This window comes from Entelurus aequoreus, linkage group LG13 (genome assembly GCF_033978785.1).
Source record: "Entelurus aequoreus isolate RoL-2023_Sb linkage group LG13, RoL_Eaeq_v1.1, whole genome shotgun sequence".
NCBI lineage: Eukaryota > Metazoa > Chordata > Actinopteri > Syngnathiformes > Syngnathidae > Entelurus > Entelurus aequoreus.
The window spans coordinates 62105310-62125064 of record NC_084743.1 but is presented as its reverse complement, the minus strand read 5'-3'; the positions used below and the strand labels follow the sequence as shown (position 1 = coordinate 62125064).

The 19755-nt window shown below is 37.0% G+C and overlaps 1 protein-coding gene across 3 annotated transcripts in view; it reads left to right on the top strand.

Moving 5' to 3' along the window:
* LOC133663943 (elastin-like) overlaps nt 1-19755 on the top strand; it is a 216348-nt gene that overhangs the window by 36839 nt on the left and 159754 nt on the right. For 2 of the 3 annotated variants that reach the window (XM_062068684.1, XM_062068681.1), the window contains exon 1: nt 13930-13986. The exons of the other annotated variant lie outside the window; for it this stretch is intronic. The gene's annotated coding sequence lies outside the window, so the exon portion shown is untranslated. Of the gene's footprint in view, nt 1-13929; nt 13987-19755 lie in introns of those variants that run through there. 3 annotated transcript variants of the gene reach the window in all.

Sequence of the window (19755 nt, the reverse complement as noted above, 5' to 3'; positions counted from 1 at the left end):
TATTTCATGTAAATTCCAGTAGGGGTGTGCCGATACAACTTTTTCACTTCATTGATACCACATTGATAGTCAATCATACTCGTATTATTTTGCAGTTTGTAGAGTTATAAAAGGCTTGATCAAGAGAAATGACCCAAACAGAAGGTAGATATGACACTAACCTATTTATTATTAACAGCCTGGAACATACTTATGTTGTCATTAAGTTGAAGCGAAGTGGTAATTATAAATAATAATTAATTAAGTTAAGCTCACGAGACAATATATGTATTGATGCGGACACATTTGTTACTGGATACTTTCTAATACACTTCTGCCTTTGTATGTGTAAGTAATATGCCACTATAATTATTTGATACTTGTTTATATTGACAAATGTGCTGTTTTGGACTGCAATGTTGTTCAATTAGGGACAACTTGTGTGCTATTGTGTGCTTAGCTGTTGTGTAGCTGCTCGTCACCTGTAGCCTACCATATTTACTTTTGTAAACAAATTGATTAAAATTAAAGACTGACCAATCTGGTGTGCTTAATGGAGGAAATTCAGGCTGTCCAGCTTTCCACAAGTATACATGCTTATATGGGATTTTAGATCTTATTTTAGATAAGTACCAGTACTGTACGTTTTTGTTGGTGCAAGGTGTTGGTAAGGACTTAACAATACAATGTAGTATTGCAATATTGTCATGTATAGCGATATTCCACAGAGTTCACTGATAAATATAAAATTCAGCTTAAAATATAAGTTCTAAACAGTACATGTACACAGTATGACAGTAATAGTTCAATAGGCAAACTGAGTCAAAAAACAATGTGATTCAAATGATTAATTTCCATTTATTGCAGTTATGCAGTTTCTTGATTTTACATTAAAAAATTTTTTTTATTATACTTGAAATAATTAAAAATAAATTTACTTAACATTTTATTTACTTTTTTTTTTAAATAACAAGAAAGTTTCCTAAAGGAAGATGTGCCTGGTTGGCTGATAACGCAGATCTTGCTTGCGTTTAGGCCGTCATTGTTGTGCTGCAATACGTTAATATATACATGTGTGTGTATATATATATATATATATATATATATATATATATATATATATATATATATATATATATATATATATATATATATATATATATATATATATATATATATATATATATATATATATATATATATATATATATATATACCTGTATATATATATATATATATATATAGTGGCTTGCAAAGTTTGTGAGTCGCTGATTTTTGGGCTTGTTTTTTAACTTGTGGTTGTTTATTTGGGCTTGCTTTTCTGTCCCCACAAAAAAAGCAAAACACGACTACGTCGGTAGGTAGTTTGTCATGTTCTATACAAGTATTCTGGTTATCGCGCCCCCAGTCGACACGGCACACTCCCAAACACATACACGCAAATGACGCATTATATATATATATATATATATATATATATATATATATATATATATATATATATATATATATATATATATATATATATATATATATATATATATATATATATATACATATGCATATATATGTATATGTATATATATATATATATATATATATATATATATATATGCATATTTATATATATTAATATATATATATATATATATATATATAGCTAAAACTGCCGTTTGAAATACCTTTTTCACCTTGACAATGTGGACTCAGGGTGACACAATAATGATGAAAAAAAAAAGTGCACTTTTTTAACTCGTTATCATCTCTTTAATTATGACACTTTACATCTGCTAAACTAACTATATGGATACAATTTACTTATCATAGTAGTTTTAATTCTGCACAATTCTTACTTTTACTTGAGCATTTTTACGAAAAACAAACAGTATTTTTACTTTTACTACTTTAGATCAGGGGTCCCCAACCTTTTTGTAACTGCGGACCGGTCAACGCTTGAAAATGTGCCCCACGGACCGGGGGGGGTATGGTATTTTTTTTTGTCATAAAAAAATACAATCATGTGTGCTAATGGACTGTATCCCTGCAGACTCTATTGATATATATTGATATATAATGTAGGAACCAGAAATATTAATAACAGAAAGAAAGAACCCTTTTGTGCGAATGAGTGTGAATGAGTGTGGGAGGGAGTTTTTTTGTGTTGGTGCGCTAATTGTAAGTGTATCTTGTGTTTTTTATGTTGATTAAATAAATAAATAAATAAATTTAAAAAAATTCTTTTGCGACCCGGTACCAATCGCCCGATGATGCCTATTGTTCCATTTTCCCATTTTTGAAGAGTTTTTGTGGTTTATTTTTGTTGCGCTTCGCACACCCCTACTTTTATAGCTCTTTTTCAGAGTTGTGCGCATCAAACCGCGTGAGCTACCACAACTTCCATCCACTGTTTAACCTGTTATTATTCTTTTTTGCAAGCAACCAATGGTAATTAAAGAGAGAAGGGGCCTGTTATTGCAGCTGGAACTATGCATTTCAACACTTATTTTTATGGCAAATGTTGATCCGAAATCGAAGGACGAGGCGTGAGGCCCTGAGCGAGTCGTATTCACACATGAAACAATGATCGTGAATAAAAGTCAAGGCTCCATCATCACATCAACTTTCGTCCAAGGACAAGGAGAGGAGAGAAAATGATATTACTAGGCTTCAAACGATGCACAAATGTTTATTGCAACCAAGAGTGACGGATCCTAAAACATGAAAAGCACCAGGATGTTGGTTTTGGATGTTCATCTCTCTGAGTCCACAGTTCTATAAAACCACACCCTTGACAAGACCTTTGACTGTCATGATTGTGATGATCTCCACACATTTCATAGGCTTGTAGAGTCAGCACTTTTCTCGTAACTTTACGTCTGAAGCAGGGAGATCAAGTAAAGCAACATTTAAAGACCGTGCCCCGCATCAATTTAGTAACGTGTCATCAAAGAGTAAATATGCATTTCTTTCAATGAGCATCATAACAAAAAGGGTAATACTAGGGATGTCCGATAATATCGGGCTGCCGATATTATCGGCCGATAAATGCTTTAAAATGTAATATCGGAAAATATCAGTATCGGTTTCAAAATTATCGGTATCGGTTTCAAAAAGTAAAATTTATGACTTTTTAAAACGCCGCTGTGTACACGGACGTAGGGAGAAGTACAGAGCGCCAATAAACCTTAAAGGCACTGCCTTTGCGTGCCGGCCCAGTCATATAATATCTACGGCTTTTCACACACACAGAAGTGAATGCAAGGCATACTTGGTCAACAGCCATACAGGTCACACTGAGGGTGGCCGTATAAACAACTTTAACACTGTTACAAATATGCGCCACACTGTGAACGCACACCAAACAAGAATGACAAATGACATTTCGGGAGAACATCCGCACCGTAACACAACATAAACACAACAGAACAAATACCCAGAACCCCTTGCAGCACTAACTCTTCCGGGACGCTACAATATACACCCCCCACTATCCCCTCCCCCTCCCCCCACCTCAACCCCGCCCACCTCAACCACCTCATGCTCTCTCAGGGAGAGCATGTCCCAAATTCCAAGCTGCTGTTTTGAGGCATGTTAAAAAAAAAAAAAATGCACTTTGTGACTTCAATAATAAATATGGCAGTGCCATGTTGGCATTTTTTTCCATAACTTGAGTTGATTTATTTTGGAAAACCTTGTTACATTGTTGAATGCATCCAGCGGGGCATCACAACAAAATTAGGCATAATAATGTGTTAATTCCACGACTGTATATATCGGTATCGGTTGATATCGGAATCAGTAATTAAGAGTTGGACAATATCGGATATCGGCAAAAAAGCCATTATCGGACATCTCTAATTATTATTATTATTTACTATTAATTTAGTTAAATTTTTTTTTAAATATTGGCAGTGCATAATTGTATGTAAATCATTTTTGTAATCAGTTATTGTGGGTGACTTCTTTTGCATTGTATTTGATTAGTATTTATTTGTGTAATCAGCCTGACCTAAACCTTGATAATAATCTTGGTGATTACCACCTGCTTTCATATCATTTGACAAGGTATATCCTGTTGATTGATTGATTGAAACTTTTATTAGTAGGTTGCACAGTGAAGTACATATTCCGTACAATTGACCACTAAATGGTAACACCCGAATAAGTTTTTCAACTTGTTTAAGTCGGGGTCCACTTAAATTGATTCATGTTAAACTGTAAGTATCTTAAAAATAAAATTATTTTTTATTAAAATGACTAATTCAGTCCTAATATTTCAGTTGGGTCAAAAAGGTTAAGAGCCACCTGTGTTAAAGTGTACCAAGCGCTGTTTTTTTTTTGGTATTATACATTTAAGCCTGTGATGAGGTGGTGACTTGTCCAGGGTGTACCCCGCCTTCCGCCCGATTGTAGCTGAGATAGGCTCCAGCGCCCCCCGCGACCCCAAAGGGAATAAGCGGTAGAAAATGGATGGATGGATACATTTAAGCTACCTTAGCGTTTAACAGGGCTTCTTGTGAAAACTGTTTTTAAAGTACTGATTCGGTACTGGTATCCATTAAAATGTAAACGATACCTGTCCCCTAGCGATTAGCACTCGAATTGAGCAAGCTAGTGACTGATCCGCTAGTTGCCAGCTAGCTAGTAGCGGCGATATACTATTAGTATTGTAGAATATCAATCAATCAATGTTTATTTATATAGCCCTAAATTACAAGTGTCTCAAAGGGCTGCACAAGCCACAACGACATCCTCGGTTCAGATCCCACATAAGGGCAAGGAAAAACTCACAACCCAGTGGGATGTCAATGAGAATGACTATGAGGAACCTTGGAGAAGACCGCAGCTGTGGGTGACCCCCATACTTGCCAACCCTCCCGTTTTTAGCGGGAGAATCCCGTTATTCAGCGCCTCTCCCGACAACCTCCCGGCAGAGATTTTCTCCCGACAAACTCCCGGTATTCAGCCGGAGCTGGAGGCCACGCCCCCTCCAACTCAATGCGGACCTGAGTGGGGACAGCCGTTCTCACGTCCGCTTTCCCAGCAGCTTGCCTGCCCAATGACGTCATAACATCTACGGCTTTTAGAGAGTAGAGTGCACAACAAGGAGAGAGAGTTCTTGGTTTCTTATGTGGGTTTATTGTTAGGCAGTTTCATTAACGTCCTCCCAGCGCGGTAACAACACACAACAACAGCAGTCACGTTTAGTCTACCGTAAAGCAGTTCGTCTGCCGTAAACAGCAATGTTGTGACGCTCTTAAACAGGACAATACTGCCACCTACTGGATAGCCTGCAGAACACTGAAATTCAAGTATGTCTTTTATTTATATGTATAATAAAATAAAATAAAAATAAAAATATATAGCTAGAATTCACTGAAAGTCAAGTATTTCATACATATGTATATATATATTATATATATATGAAATACTTGATTTGGTGAATTCTAGCTGTAAATATACTCTCCTCTTAACCACGCCCTTAGCCACGCCCCAACCACGCCCCCGCCCCAAACACGCCCCCCCCCCCCCCCCACACACCTCCCGATATTGGAGGTCTCAAGGTTGGCAAGTATGGTGACCCCCCCTCCCTCTAGGGGAGACCGGATGCAATGGACGTCGAGTGGGTCTAGCATAATATTGTGAAAGTCCAGTCCATAGTGGATCTAACATAATAGTGAGAGTCCAGTCCATAGTGGGGCCAGCAGGAGACCATCCCGAGCGGAGACAGGTCAGCAGCGCAGAGATGTCCCCAACCGATGCACAGGCGAGCGGTCCACCCCGGGTCCCGACTCTGGACAGCCAGCACTTCATCCATGGCCACCGAACCTGTTCCCCCCCTTCCACAAGGGAGAGGGGGGCCAGAGCAGAGAAGAAAAGAAACAACAGATCAACTGGTCTAAAAAGGGGGTCTATTTAAAGGCTAGAGTATACAAATGAGTTTTAAGATGGGACTTAAATGCTTCTACTGAGGTAGCATCTCTAACTGTTACCGGGAGGGCATTCCATAGTACTGGAGCCCCAATAGAAAACACTCTATAGCCCTCAGACTTTTTTTGGGCTCTGGGAATCACTAATAAGTATAATTTCTTGCCGGCACATATGGTACAATACAATCGGCAAGATAGGATGGAGCTAGACCAGGGGTCGGCAACCTTTACCGCTCAAAGAGCCATTTTGGCAAGTTTCACAAATTAAAGAAAATAATGGGAGCCACAAAAAATTTTTTTAAATTTAAAATGAAAAACACCGCATACAAAGCTTAAATTTCTTTGTGCTATGTTAACCAGGGGTCTCAGACACACGCACCGGCACACACCTTAATATGGAAATTTGATGTTAGTACGGCCCGCGAGCTTTGAATGATTGGCGCTTGATAGCGTCATACTTGCCAACACTCTCATTATTTCCGGGAGACTACCTAGTACCAGGGCGTGATGGCACTGCTTTTAGCGGCCTCTACAGCCTGCCCAAACAGTATACCTGCTCGACCACATGTAGATTGCAGTTTCAGCTTGCTCACATAAGTGACAGCAAGGCGTACTACCTCAGCAGCCACACATCTTACACTGACGGTACCAATACCCAGAATCCCATGCAGCCCTAACTCTTCCGCTCAACCAACGCACGGAGAGGGGAGGGGGGGTTGATGTGTGGGGGGATTTGGTGGTAGCGGGGGTGTATAATGTAGACCGGAAGAGTTAGGGCTGCATGGGATTCTGGGTATTGGTTGTGTTGTGTTTATGTTGTGTTACGGTGGGATGTTCTCCAGAAATGTGTTTTTCATTCTTTTTTGGTGTGGGTTCACAGTGTGGCGCATATTTGTAACGTAACAATGTTAAAGTTGTTTGATACGGCTACCGTCAGTGTAAGCTGTGTGGCTGATGAGTAAGTATGCTTTGCTGTCTCCTATGTGTGCAAGTAAAAGCAACATACAACATGTGGCTGGGCTGGCACGCTGTATGTAAATGCTATAGAGGACAATTACTGCAGTGCAATTAGGGCACTCCCTTATTCAGTAATTAGAGTGTAAATAGGATTATATTTTCCCTAGGAGTTATCTATGAGAGACACTAAGATCCATAAGTCTCCTGGGAAAATCGGGGGGGTCGGCAAGTATGTAGCTGAGCCGCATCAGAGTGGTCAAAGAGCCGCATGCGGCTCCGGAGCCGCGGGTTGCCGACCCCTGAGCTAGACCGTGTAATAAAGCGTGAAGATAAGAAGAATAAAGCGTTTTGATCTAAAACACAAGATATAAAAGTAGGGGTCCAGGGGTGTTCCTTGGCCTGATAAACCTTGAAGACCCCTGACCTATGTCATCATTTTTTTTTACAAGTATCGCCTACCACAAACGTCAGTAAATCTTCCATTATTTGGGGGATTTATGAAGCGTTGAGGTGGTTTTTAGGCTTACGTTCAGACTCAGCCATCATTTTTCTTTCATCTCAGCCGAGCCTGTTCCCCCGTCCAAAGAAATGAGTTGTTCAGCGTATAAAAAGTGAGTTTGGCGGTGCCAACTTCACTTGGCGTGCAGGTGCACCCAGGACTTTCCTGTGATAACAAGCCCAGTCAACAAAAATAGACCTGAGAGTAATAACGTATCTTTTTAGCCTTTCAAGTTGCAGACGTGCCGGCCACTGATATTTGGAGTAGAAAAAGGCGATACTGTCTTTCATTGATTTGCTGCATTTACAGCCGTCCTTGCAAAGTTCAGAGGTGCTAAGGTTTTTTGGTTGTTTTTTTTATCGCCAGCGGCAATGACAGAAAATGTGCGCCTTGTTTACTTTTGGCAACCCGACGCCTGACTAAGGAGGTCCCTGGCCAGTGCGCAAGTGAAAACTGTCAGAGCTTTGTCACCTCGCTGAACAAGGTGCAACAGTGGAAAGCTTGTGGCCTAATTTAAGGCCCCTGTTTCCTGTCTTTACATCATCACTTGGAAACCTCTCGGTGTCCGCTCATACCTCAGCTCTTAAATCATTACACACCAGGTCCACTACTGGCCAGGCAAGGGGCACAAAACACACAAAGTGCTGTTTTTTTTAATGTCTGGAAGGATACCGATTAATAATCCAGAACACAAATGCAGTAACAGGTTTTTGGAATATGTAGCTCACCATTTATTTATTAATACAATGTGCATATTTAAATACCTATTATGTATTCTTAGAGTTTAGCTGTCTTTCAAGCCCAGTAAAAATAATACCGTAAATAAATATTGCATATCTTTGGATCAGGGGTGCGCACACTATTTGGCTCAGGGGCCACATTGGCTTTTGAAATTTGACAGATGGATACCATATCTGTTGGAACTAAGAGTAGGCTTCTCAAACATGGGCTATTTTAATCCTAATACATATATTTTCAACAATACCAGTACCCTGCCTTCCGCCCGAATGCAGCTGGGATAGGCTTCATCACCCCCTGTGACCCACAAAAGGGACAAGCAGTAGAAAATGGATGGATGGATGGCATATCAGAACATCAAAGAAACATAACAATTGTATAAAGGGGTTAAATAACACTTACATTCTCTTTTAGTGGGAGCAGTATTGTTGATCACCCTTTTTTGCCAGTCCGTCAAAGTCTAGTACCAGTTTTGTTGTGGCAATTCTCAAAACAGATCTTTGCTCAATTCTGTTTAAATATTTGGCGGGCCGGATCAAAGGATGTGGCCCGCAGGCCGCAGTTTGCCCATCCCTGCTTTAGATCATTACATATCAATTTTACATTTCCAAAGTTTCTTTGGGTGTGTGCAGTGTATAAATATGATCTACAGCAGTGGTCCCCAACCACCGGGCCGCGGCCCGGTACCGGTCCGTGGACCGATTGGTACCGGGCCGCGGCCACACAAGAAATAAAAAAATAAAAAATAAAAATAAAAAAATAAAAATGTTTTTATTAAATCAACATAAAAAACACAATATATACATTATATATCAATATAAATCAATACAGTCTGCAGGGATACAGTCCGTAAGCACACATGATTGTATTTCTTTATGACAAAAAAATAAAAATAAAAAATTCACGCCCCCCCCCCTCCCCGGTCCGTGGGACAAATTTTGCGGTCCGCAAGTACAAAAAGGTTGGGGACCACTGATCTACAGAACAGCATGACAAGCACAAGACATTGATACAACGTTGATTATACATACATGTCCTTTAAAACTGACTTTGAAACAACGTTGCAAAATAGTTTTTTAAATCTAGACAACGTTGATGTCTAACGTTGTATCCGCGTAGTTGGTTGGGAAATTACCAAGTTTCAATGTCAAATCAACGTCACAACCCACCTGTAATGATCCGTGGTCCGGATCATGTTTTTGTTATGTTCTGTTAGTTTTGGACTTTTTTAGTTCCTGTTTGACACCTGAGATTGTTTTAGTTACCATGGCTACTTATGATTTTCACCTGCCTCTGGTGTTCGGGACGCGCACCTGCTGCTAATCAGAGGACTATTCAAGCCTGTCTTTGCCAGTCAGTCATGCTGGCGTCATTAGTTGTTTGTCTCATGCCTTGCCAAGTAAGTCTTGCTAGTTTCATGCCACAGTTCCCTGAGGGTTCCAGGCCATAGTTTATGCTAAGTGTTTGCTTCATGCTAAGTGTTTGCTTTATGCTCTCGTCACGTCTCTTGTCTTCTAGTCCATGCTAAATATTTAGCTTCAAGGGCGATCGGCACCTTGTTCCTTCGCCTTGTTTTTCCGTTTTCTTGGACCTCTTTCAGTTTTGTTCAAGATTAAATCATGTTCCTACCTGCAAGACCTGTCCAGAGTGATCCGTTTGCATCCCGGGGAAACAAACCTCGCAGCAAGCTGCGACCCCCCCCCGCCGTGACACCAACATTTATTAAACATCGTCAAAAAGCAATGTTGCTTCAAAGTTGTATTCGTGTTGTAGAATATTGGTTAGGAAAATGACCAAAATTCAAAGGTCAAATCAACGCCAGGACCAAACATTGAATTAACGTCATCAAAGAGCATGTTGCTTCAACGTTGTATATGTGTTGGAAAATGACCAAAATTCATTGGTCAAATCAACGTAAGAACCCAACATTGATTAAACGTCGTCAAAAAGCAATGTTGTTTCAACGTTGTATTCGTGTTGTAGAATATTGGTTTTGGAAAGTGACCAAAATTCAATGGTCAAATCAACGTCATAACCCAACATTGATTAAACGTTGTCAAAAAGCATGTTGTTTCAACGTTGTATTTGTGTTGTAGAATATGGGATAAGAAAATGACCAAAATTCAATGGTCAAATCAACGTCATAACCCAACATTGATTAAACGTTGTCAAAAAGCATATTGTTTCAACGTTGTATTTGTGATGTAGAATATGGGATAAGAAAATGACCAAAATTCAATGGTCAAATCAACGTCATAACCCAACATTGATTAAACGTTGTCAAAAAGCATATTGTTTCAACGTTGTATTTGTGTTGTAGAATACGGGATAAGAAAATGACCAAAATTAAATGGTCAAATCAACGTCATAACCCAACATTGATTAAACGTTGTCAAAAAGCATATTGTTTCAACGTTGTATTTGTGTTGTAGAATACGGGATAAGAAAATGACCAAAATTAAATGGTCAAATCAACGTCATAACCCAACATTGATTAAGCGTTGTCAAAAAGCATGTTGTTTCAACGTTATGTTTGAGTTGCTCAACGTCAGGACCTAGTCCAACGAGTTCTCAACGTTGTTTCAATGTCTTGTGCCTGCCGGGTTAATAGCTATCTTTACCATGGTTTGGCTGCAGCACCAACGTGGAACAAATGAACGTGTGCGAGCCTTACAAAATGTTTACATTCAATGAATGATCTAAGAAAAAAAACTCAGTTTGATTCCGGGAAAAAAACAAAATATAATGAAAACAAACACTGAGGATGTTACATCATCTCACTTGATGATGACAAATGTTTCCAAGATAAACACGGTGAAGAAATATGAATAAAAGCATACAGTGGAATGATTACCATCTGGGTAGCATCACAATAAATTAGAAAATAGACTTTATTTCAAGGTTGTGTCGAACTGAGAACAATAGAGTGTTGAAATGTTTGGACGTTTGTATGTTGAGACAAATGTCCACTGCACAGTCAATAGACATCGAGAAATTGTACTCCCAATGAATCTTGTGTTTTTTGAAAAAGTCTCTTACAATAGTGCACCATTTTTGTCCAAAAAAAGAAGCGAACGATGAAATGCATAGTTACGTCACGCTGCTACTAACAACATAGTAGAACCTCTAAAGTCGGAGTTGTGTAATTCGACTCTGAAGGCCAACAAAGTCTTGGCGTTCAAACCAGCATCATGCATGACATCACGCAACACGACTTCAGGGAACCTCACCTGACCTCCGTTCCGTAACCATTAATGGCCCGGGGCGGCATTATCTAGGGGGCGCCTCAAAGATGAGAGGGAAAATAAGATGTATATATATTTGTGCTCGGCACTCATCATGTACGTGTCAGATGGGCGCCCTCTACAGGCGGGATACCAGCTTCAGATACAACCAAACCGAGTCTCAAATCAATCAACCGATCAAACTTTATTCTTATAGCACTTTTTATACACGTAGGCAAGTTGCCACACAAAGTGCTTTACACCAATGTAAAAGAGAGAAAAAGAAAACGCACACATGCACAGCACCATTGACAATAAAAAGGCATGACACTGGAAAAAAACACCATTATTGAGACCTCACTTGAGAAGAATATCTATACATATATGTATATATATATATATATATATACACTACCGTTCAAAAGTTTTGGGTCACCCAAACAATTTTGTGAAATAGCCTTCATTTCTAAGAACAAGAATAGACTGTCGAGTTTCAGATGAAAGTTCTCTTTTTCTGGCCATTTTGAGCATTTAATTGACCCCACAAATGTGATGCTCCAGAAACTCAATCTGCTCAAAGGAAGGTCAGTTTTGTAGCTTCTGTAACGAGCTAAACTGTTTTCAGATGTGTGAACATGATTGCACAAGGGTTTTCTAATGATTAATTAGCCTTCTGAGCCAATGAGCAAACACATTGTACCATTAGAACACTGGAGTGATAGTTGCTGGAAATGGGCCTCTATACACCTATGTAGATATTGCACCAAAAACCAGACATTTGCAGCTAGAATAGTCATTTACCACATTAGCAATGTATAGAGTGTATTTCTTTAAAGTTAAGACTAGTTTAAAGTTATCTTCATTGAAAAGTACAGTGCTTTTCCTTCAAAAATAAGGACATTTCAATATGATCCCAAACTTTTGAACGGTGGTATATATATATATATATATATATATATATATATATATATATATATATATATATATATATATATATATATATATATATATATATATATATATATATATATATATGTATGTATATATATATATATATATATATATATATATATATATATATATATATATATATATATATATATATATATATATATATATATATATATATATATATATATATATGTATGTATATATATATATATATATATATATATATATATATATATATATATATATATATATACAGTATATACATACACGTATATGTGTGTATATATATATATATATATATATATATATATATATATATATATATATATATACACACGTATATGTGTATATATATATATATATATATATATATATATATATATATATATATATATATATATATATATATATATATATATATATATATATATATATACATATATATATAAATGCACATATGTGTATGTATGGATATATATATATATATATATATATATATATATATATATATATATATGTATATATAGCCATATATATATAAGTATACACATGTATACATATATATACATATATGTATATATAGTCATATATATATATATATATATATATATATATATATATATATATATATACGTTAGGTCAGGAAAAAACACAGAGGCTGTATCATCCCTACAAGCCTGTTTCATAGGTTTCCAATCCCCTGACGAGAAGGGAAACCTATGAAACAGGCTTGTAGGTATAATATAGCCACTGTGTTTTTTTCTGACCTAACGTGTGTATGTGTATATATATATATATATATATATATATATATATATATATATATATATATATATATATATATATATATATATATATATATATATATATATATATATTTATATATATATATATATATATATATATATATATATATATATATATATATATATATATATATATATATATATATATATATATATATATATATATATATATATATATATATATATATATATATACATATATATATATATATATATATATATACATATATATATATATATAAATATATGTTATAATGGGAGAAGGAGCAGCACTGAAGGACTGGATTAGGTGTCTGTGTCTGTAGAAGAGTGTTTGTCTCTGTTTTGTTCTGAACTCTTTAAAAAAAGGACAATGTTTACAAATTAAAAAAAAGTTTTTAATCCAAAAAATTGTCCAGTCCCATGTTAAGTATACATTTTAATAATTAATGATATTAAAATATTTAAAAAAAAATTTCTTGCAATTTATCGCGATTAATTATGAGTTAACTGTGGATAAAATGTGGGCAATCGTGATTAAGCATTTTAAAATGGTTTGACAGCACCTGGATTCAAGGCAACATGAAGTGTTTTTTCATTCCTATGGTGGGAAAACATTCCTGGGAGTAAAGAAGGCCCCAATTTTGTGATATTCTGACTCTCACTGTGTCACACTTTGAAATCTCCTGACATGCCACCTTATGAGTGACAAGTCAGACTGTTCACTCTTAATTTCCTGTTTCGTGCCTTTATTTTGTGTTTCTCATTTCCTGTTTTGCACAGTTCGCTGCAGCTTTGCTTTGTGTTTGGAGCGCTGCGCACCTGAGTTGCATTGCCAATTAGCAGTTTACTATTCAAATCCAGCCTTTGTGTTTACTTGGTGCCAATTTGTTTTGTTGTTTGTGTTTGCTGAGTCCATGTTGGTGAGTTTCCTGTTTGTTCCCAATGAAATGACCATTGTCCACGTATTCTTAGGTTGCCCGCCAAAATAACAGCGCGTAAAATGAGTCTGGGCAATAGATTGAAGATGCAAAACCTAAACAAAGTTTTAGTTAAAGTTAGAAACTAACCTCATCCTTATTCTCTACAATGTCCTGTAGGTGTATCGTTGCATTTTGATTCATAAGGTTAGTCCTACATCCGACTTGCGTGCTCAATATCGAGACTTAGAAATATTTTGAGCTGACCACATATTTAAAACATAGCTCTCTAGGGTAGCATTCCTCCTTTTATGTCTTGTTGACAACAGCTTAAAATAAAAAAAATGTGATGGAGATGAAACGTTACCCCAATAATTTATTGCAGGTTTATTTGGATTAGAAAACAGAGAAGTCCCTTTACTGCTATTAAGCCCTAAGCTGTTTTTTGACTGAGACCTCCTGAAGCTAAGACAACGTCTTTGCCATGGAAGCTCATTCTTGTAGTTTATTTCTAAGCAAATATTGAATCCCCTTTGGTGCACTAATATCCAAATATTGTGACGAATACAGCTTTTTTATTTTGCCAAAAGAAATTCTTAAGTAGAAGAAGCACTTTTAATACTTGCTTTTTTTATCATCAAAACTGGGGTTGTCAATATCTGATATTATTGCTACGATATCGGCAAAAATTGTATTACATATGAAATTGGCTTAAATCCAAAATATATCCAATACAAGCATGGTTACTTGTGCAGAGCTGAGAGCCACTTAACATCTAAATGTACTCCAGTTTTGTATTTTATTCTTTTTTTTAGTTGATTTCATTTACAAAAGGAAAACATGCTAAAGGCTACTAGGGGGTAGCGGGGAGTATATATTGTAGCGTCCCGGAAGAGTTAGTGCTGCAAGGGGTTCTGAGTATTTGTTCTATTGTGTTTATGTTGTGTTACAGTGCCGATGTTCTCCCGAAATGTGTTTGTCATTCTTGTTTGATGTGGGTTCACAGTGTGGCGCATATTTGGAACAGTGTTAAAGTTGTTTATACGGTTACCCTCAGTGTGACCTGTATGGCTGTTGACCAAGTATGCTTGCATTCACTTGTGTGTGTGAAAAGCTGTGGATATTATGTGACTGGGCCGGCACGCAAAGGCAGTGCCTTTAAGGTTTATTGGTGCTCTGTACTTCTCCCTACGTCCGTGTACACAGCGGCGTTTTCAAAAGTCATACATTTTACGGTTTGAAACCGATACCGAAAATTTTGAAACCGATACCGATAATTTCCGATATTACATTTTAAAGCATTTATCGGCCGATAATATCGGCAGTCCGATATCGGACATCTCTAGTAATGAGTGTCCTTAACTCAGTCTTTCTCAAATAGTGGGGCGGGACCCCTGAGAGTATCATGCAGTATCATTTTTATTTTTTAAATTAGTAAAAGTTGTTTGATTCATTTTTTTTTTGTAGGTTTTATATATTGTTCTCCAATAATTTATCTTTACTTATTGAGCTTATTTTTTATTTTTCACCATCAAATGGTTAATGCCATTTAAAAAAAAAAAGTTTTATAATTTAAATGTAACTTTTTTTTAAATGTATTTCAGGCAAATTCATGCAGTTTTAATCTTTTCTGTTGGAGACTAAACAATGCTAATGTTTGTTTCAAAATTCATCAATATTCCTTTTTTTTCTTTATTGTTAAGGATACAATTTTATACAGAGTTGTACTTATAACAATTTTCAATCAATCAATCAAAGTTTATTTATATAGCTCTTAATCACAAGTGTCTCAAAGGGCTGCACAAGCCACATCCTCGGCTCAGATCCCACAATCAGGGCTAGAAAAAAACTCAACCCAATGTGATTCGATGAAAAACCTTGGAGGGGACAATTTTTATTTTGCGGACAAATCATACTAATTATAGTCGTGGCGGAAAATTGGGAAGCATGAACAGTTTTCTTCTACCTGTGGGGGCATGACAGAAAATAATTGAGAAGCTCTGCCTTAGTTGAACAATATTTCAGCGAAAAACGGCACATTTGTCAATATAAACAAATGTCAAATAGTTATAGTAGCAGATTACTTACACATACAAAGTTACCAAGGCAGAAACATATTGGAGTATCCAGTAACAAACGTGTCGGCATCATTCTACTTAGAGCGTCATGATCTTAATTCAATGATTTATTGTGGCTAGAGATGTCCGATAATATCGGCCGATAAATGCTTTATAATGTAATATCGGAGATTATCGGTGTCAGTTTCAAAATTATCGGTATCTGTTTCAAAAAGTAAAATGTATGACTTTTTAAAACGCCGCTGTGTACACGAACGTAGGGAGAAGTACAGAGCGCCAATAAACCTTAAAGGCACTGCCTTTGCGTGCCGGCCCAGTCACATAATATCTACGGCTTTTCACACACACAAGTGAATGTAAGGCATACTTGGTCAACAGCCATACAGGTCACACTGAGGGTGACCGTTTAAACAACTTTAACACTGTTACAAATATGCGCCACACTGTGAACCCACACCAAACAAGAATGACAAACACATTTTGGGAGAACATCCGCACCGTAACACAACATAAACACAACAGAACAGATACCCAGAACCCCTTGCAGCACTAACTCTTCCGGGACGCTACAATATACACCCCTTCTTTCTCATGAATACATAGTTTAGTAGTTTATGGTTCACTTAGGAGATTGATGAGATTATTTCATTTAAAAAAAAAGGTTCAAGATATTTAGCATAATTATTTTTCTTTGTGAACGGTTTCTTAAACTTTTGTTTAAGAAGTTTCTTAAAGGTTATGCCCAAAAACAAATACCACTCCAGTTTACTTTAAAGACAGTCCATTCCAGGTGGTTATTAATAAACAGGTTAGTGCTTTTTTAATACCTACCATTGTTCTATTTGAGTATTTTCACTTGATTAAGCATTTTCTAACATTCCACACAACAAAATAATTAAAAAAACAGGCCAATAATCTAGGATCTGGTATCGGTATTGTATCGTAAGTGAAAAAGTTGGAATCGGGACACCCCTAATGAAAACCTGTCATGGTGGTGCATGTGGTTCAGTCTTGCACCGCAGCTAGAATGTGCTGGCAACTCTGTGTGTGGGTTTATTCCAAATACTCTTGTTTTCCCAATCAATCAAACTTTACTTATATAGCCTTTCATCACGAGTGTCTCAAAGGGCTGCACAAGCCACAACCACATCCTCCGCTCAGATCCCACATCAGGGCAAGAAAAAACTCAACCCAACGGGGACAACGAGAAACCTTGGAAGGGACCTCAGATGTGGGGACCCCTCCTTGGGTTACCGGTGCAATGTAGGCCTGGCCCTAACCAATCTGGCGCCCTAGGCAAGATTTTAGGTGGCGCCCCCCCACATCGGCAGTGAAGTGTATATACTCACAAGAAACCGAATAGCTTTGTCTTTGACCTTTTTTTTTACTTAAAGAAAGCAAATTAACATATTATATGAGAATGTTATGTTATGATTATCTTTAACCGAATCACAGCAGTGCTCAAATTAAAAAAACAGCATTCCCTCTCATGTGATATTGCTTAATTAACATTAATGATGTGCACTTTAACAACCAGGCTTACAACTATACCTAATATATAAAGTGGTGGAAAAGTGACTATTACCTGCAGGGCAAACATTAGCTAACCAGAAGGCAATAACAATGTAAACAAAAAACACCTGCTTAAAAGATCTAATACAAATGTCCCTGAGGAATGTAAGGTGGGAGTACTGTAATTACCTAACGTTACATTATTATTTTCCATAACAATTTAGCCCCCTCCACAATATTAACCCGTCGTTAAAACAGAACTAGCTATTTATTGATTAGCAATTGCCAAATCATGTAACATTAGCTTAATGCTAAAAAGCCAGGTTACTATCACATTCTGTAACAGACAAATAATTTCATGTAGGCTAACGTTACCTCCCTGCTACCTCTGTCTTTTTCTCATTTCTCCTCTTCTTTTCTCCTTTTCTTCCCTGGGCACCTGACAGTTTTGGCCGTTTTGACATCTTGTGTTGATTTTTTTGATGTGACGTCCAAAAAGAGTCATGATACAGGAAGGGAGGGGGCGCACCGTGCGGGGGGAGGGGGGGCGTAATGTTGTAACAAATATTTCTATTAAATAGGCTTTACTTTGCATTTTAATTAACGTGGGATTATTTTTTGTATTTAGAAATAATAGTACCAACTTTTCTTTTTTTTTTCTCCAACATTTGTGGCACTGGCGTGGCGCCCCCTGATGGACGGCGCTCTTAGAATTTGCCTATACGGCCTATGCCACGGGCCGGCCCTGGTGCAATGGATGCTGAGTGGATACAGTTTAACGTGAGGGTCCAGTCCATAGTGGGGCCCGCAGGGGATCCTCTTGTACGTAGACACGTCTGCAGGGCAGAGACGTCACCGACTGATTCATAGAGCAGTGGTCCATCTGGAACTTTGAGATAGCTAGCACGTCCTCCAAGCTGATCTGTGGCCACTTGATAACCTCTCCACGCAGGAGAGGGGGGCAGAGCAGAAAAGAGAGGCGGCAGATCAACTGGTATTAAAAGGGGCCTATCTAAAGGCTAGAGTGTATAAATTAGTTTTAAGATGGGACTTAAAAATGCTTCTACTGAGGTAGCATTCTGGTATTGGAGCCTGAATAGAAAACAATCTATAACCTGCAGACTTTTTTGGGGGCTCTGGGAATCTAAGCCGGAGTTCTTAGTACGCCTGGGACATATGGTACAATACAATCAGCTAAATAGGATGGAGCTTGACCTTTTAGTATTTTATATGTAAGTAGTGAAACCTTAAAGTCGCCTCTTAAGTGCACAGGAAGCCAATGCAGGTGAGCCAGTATAGGGTAGTGTTGTCCCGATAGCAATATTTTGGTACCAAAATGTATTTTGATACTTTTTGGTACTTTTCTAAATAAAGGGGACCACAAAAAAATGCATTATTGGCTTTATTTTAACAAAAAATCTTAGGGTAAATTAAACATATGTTTATTATTGCACGTTTGTCCTTAAATAAAATAGTGAACATACAATACAACTTGTCTTTTAGTAGTAAGTAAACAAACAAAGGCTCCTAATTAGTCTGCTGACATATGCAGTAACATATTGTCATTTATCATTCTATTATTTTGTCAAAATTATTAGGGACAAGCAGTGTTTCCCATAAACTGCCAAGATACCTGTGGCGGTGGGGGCGTGGCTATGGGCGTGGTCACCATGGCATCATCGAGTAATTTGCATAATGTACTACAATGATTTGATTTTCTCTAAAAAGGCTAAAAAAATGTATACTTATTAATAACAGTTTTGTTTTAAATGTCCATCCATCCATCCATCCATCCATTTTACAATATAATTACAACACTTTATGTACATATTTATATACAGATTTGAACAATAAGTTATTCACTGAAATATATTTATTAATTGTGGTTCTTACAAAAAATATATCTTATAAAATATAAAAGCTAAAATGTCTCAAAGCTCTGCCCCTTTAATTAGTGCATACTAAATAATTTCACTTTAGCCTACTACTACAACCATATTATTTACCAGCAACATAAAGTGAAACAGAGGCAGAGGTGTCCTGCCACAGTCAGTAACAAATAAACAGAAAACAGTAGTGGTGGTAGATGGACACAGAGCTTCATCAAACATCTGATCCACTGAACAAAGAGCTCCAAAAATCTTGAACTTTAGACTGCCATCAGTTTTACTCCCTACACTTA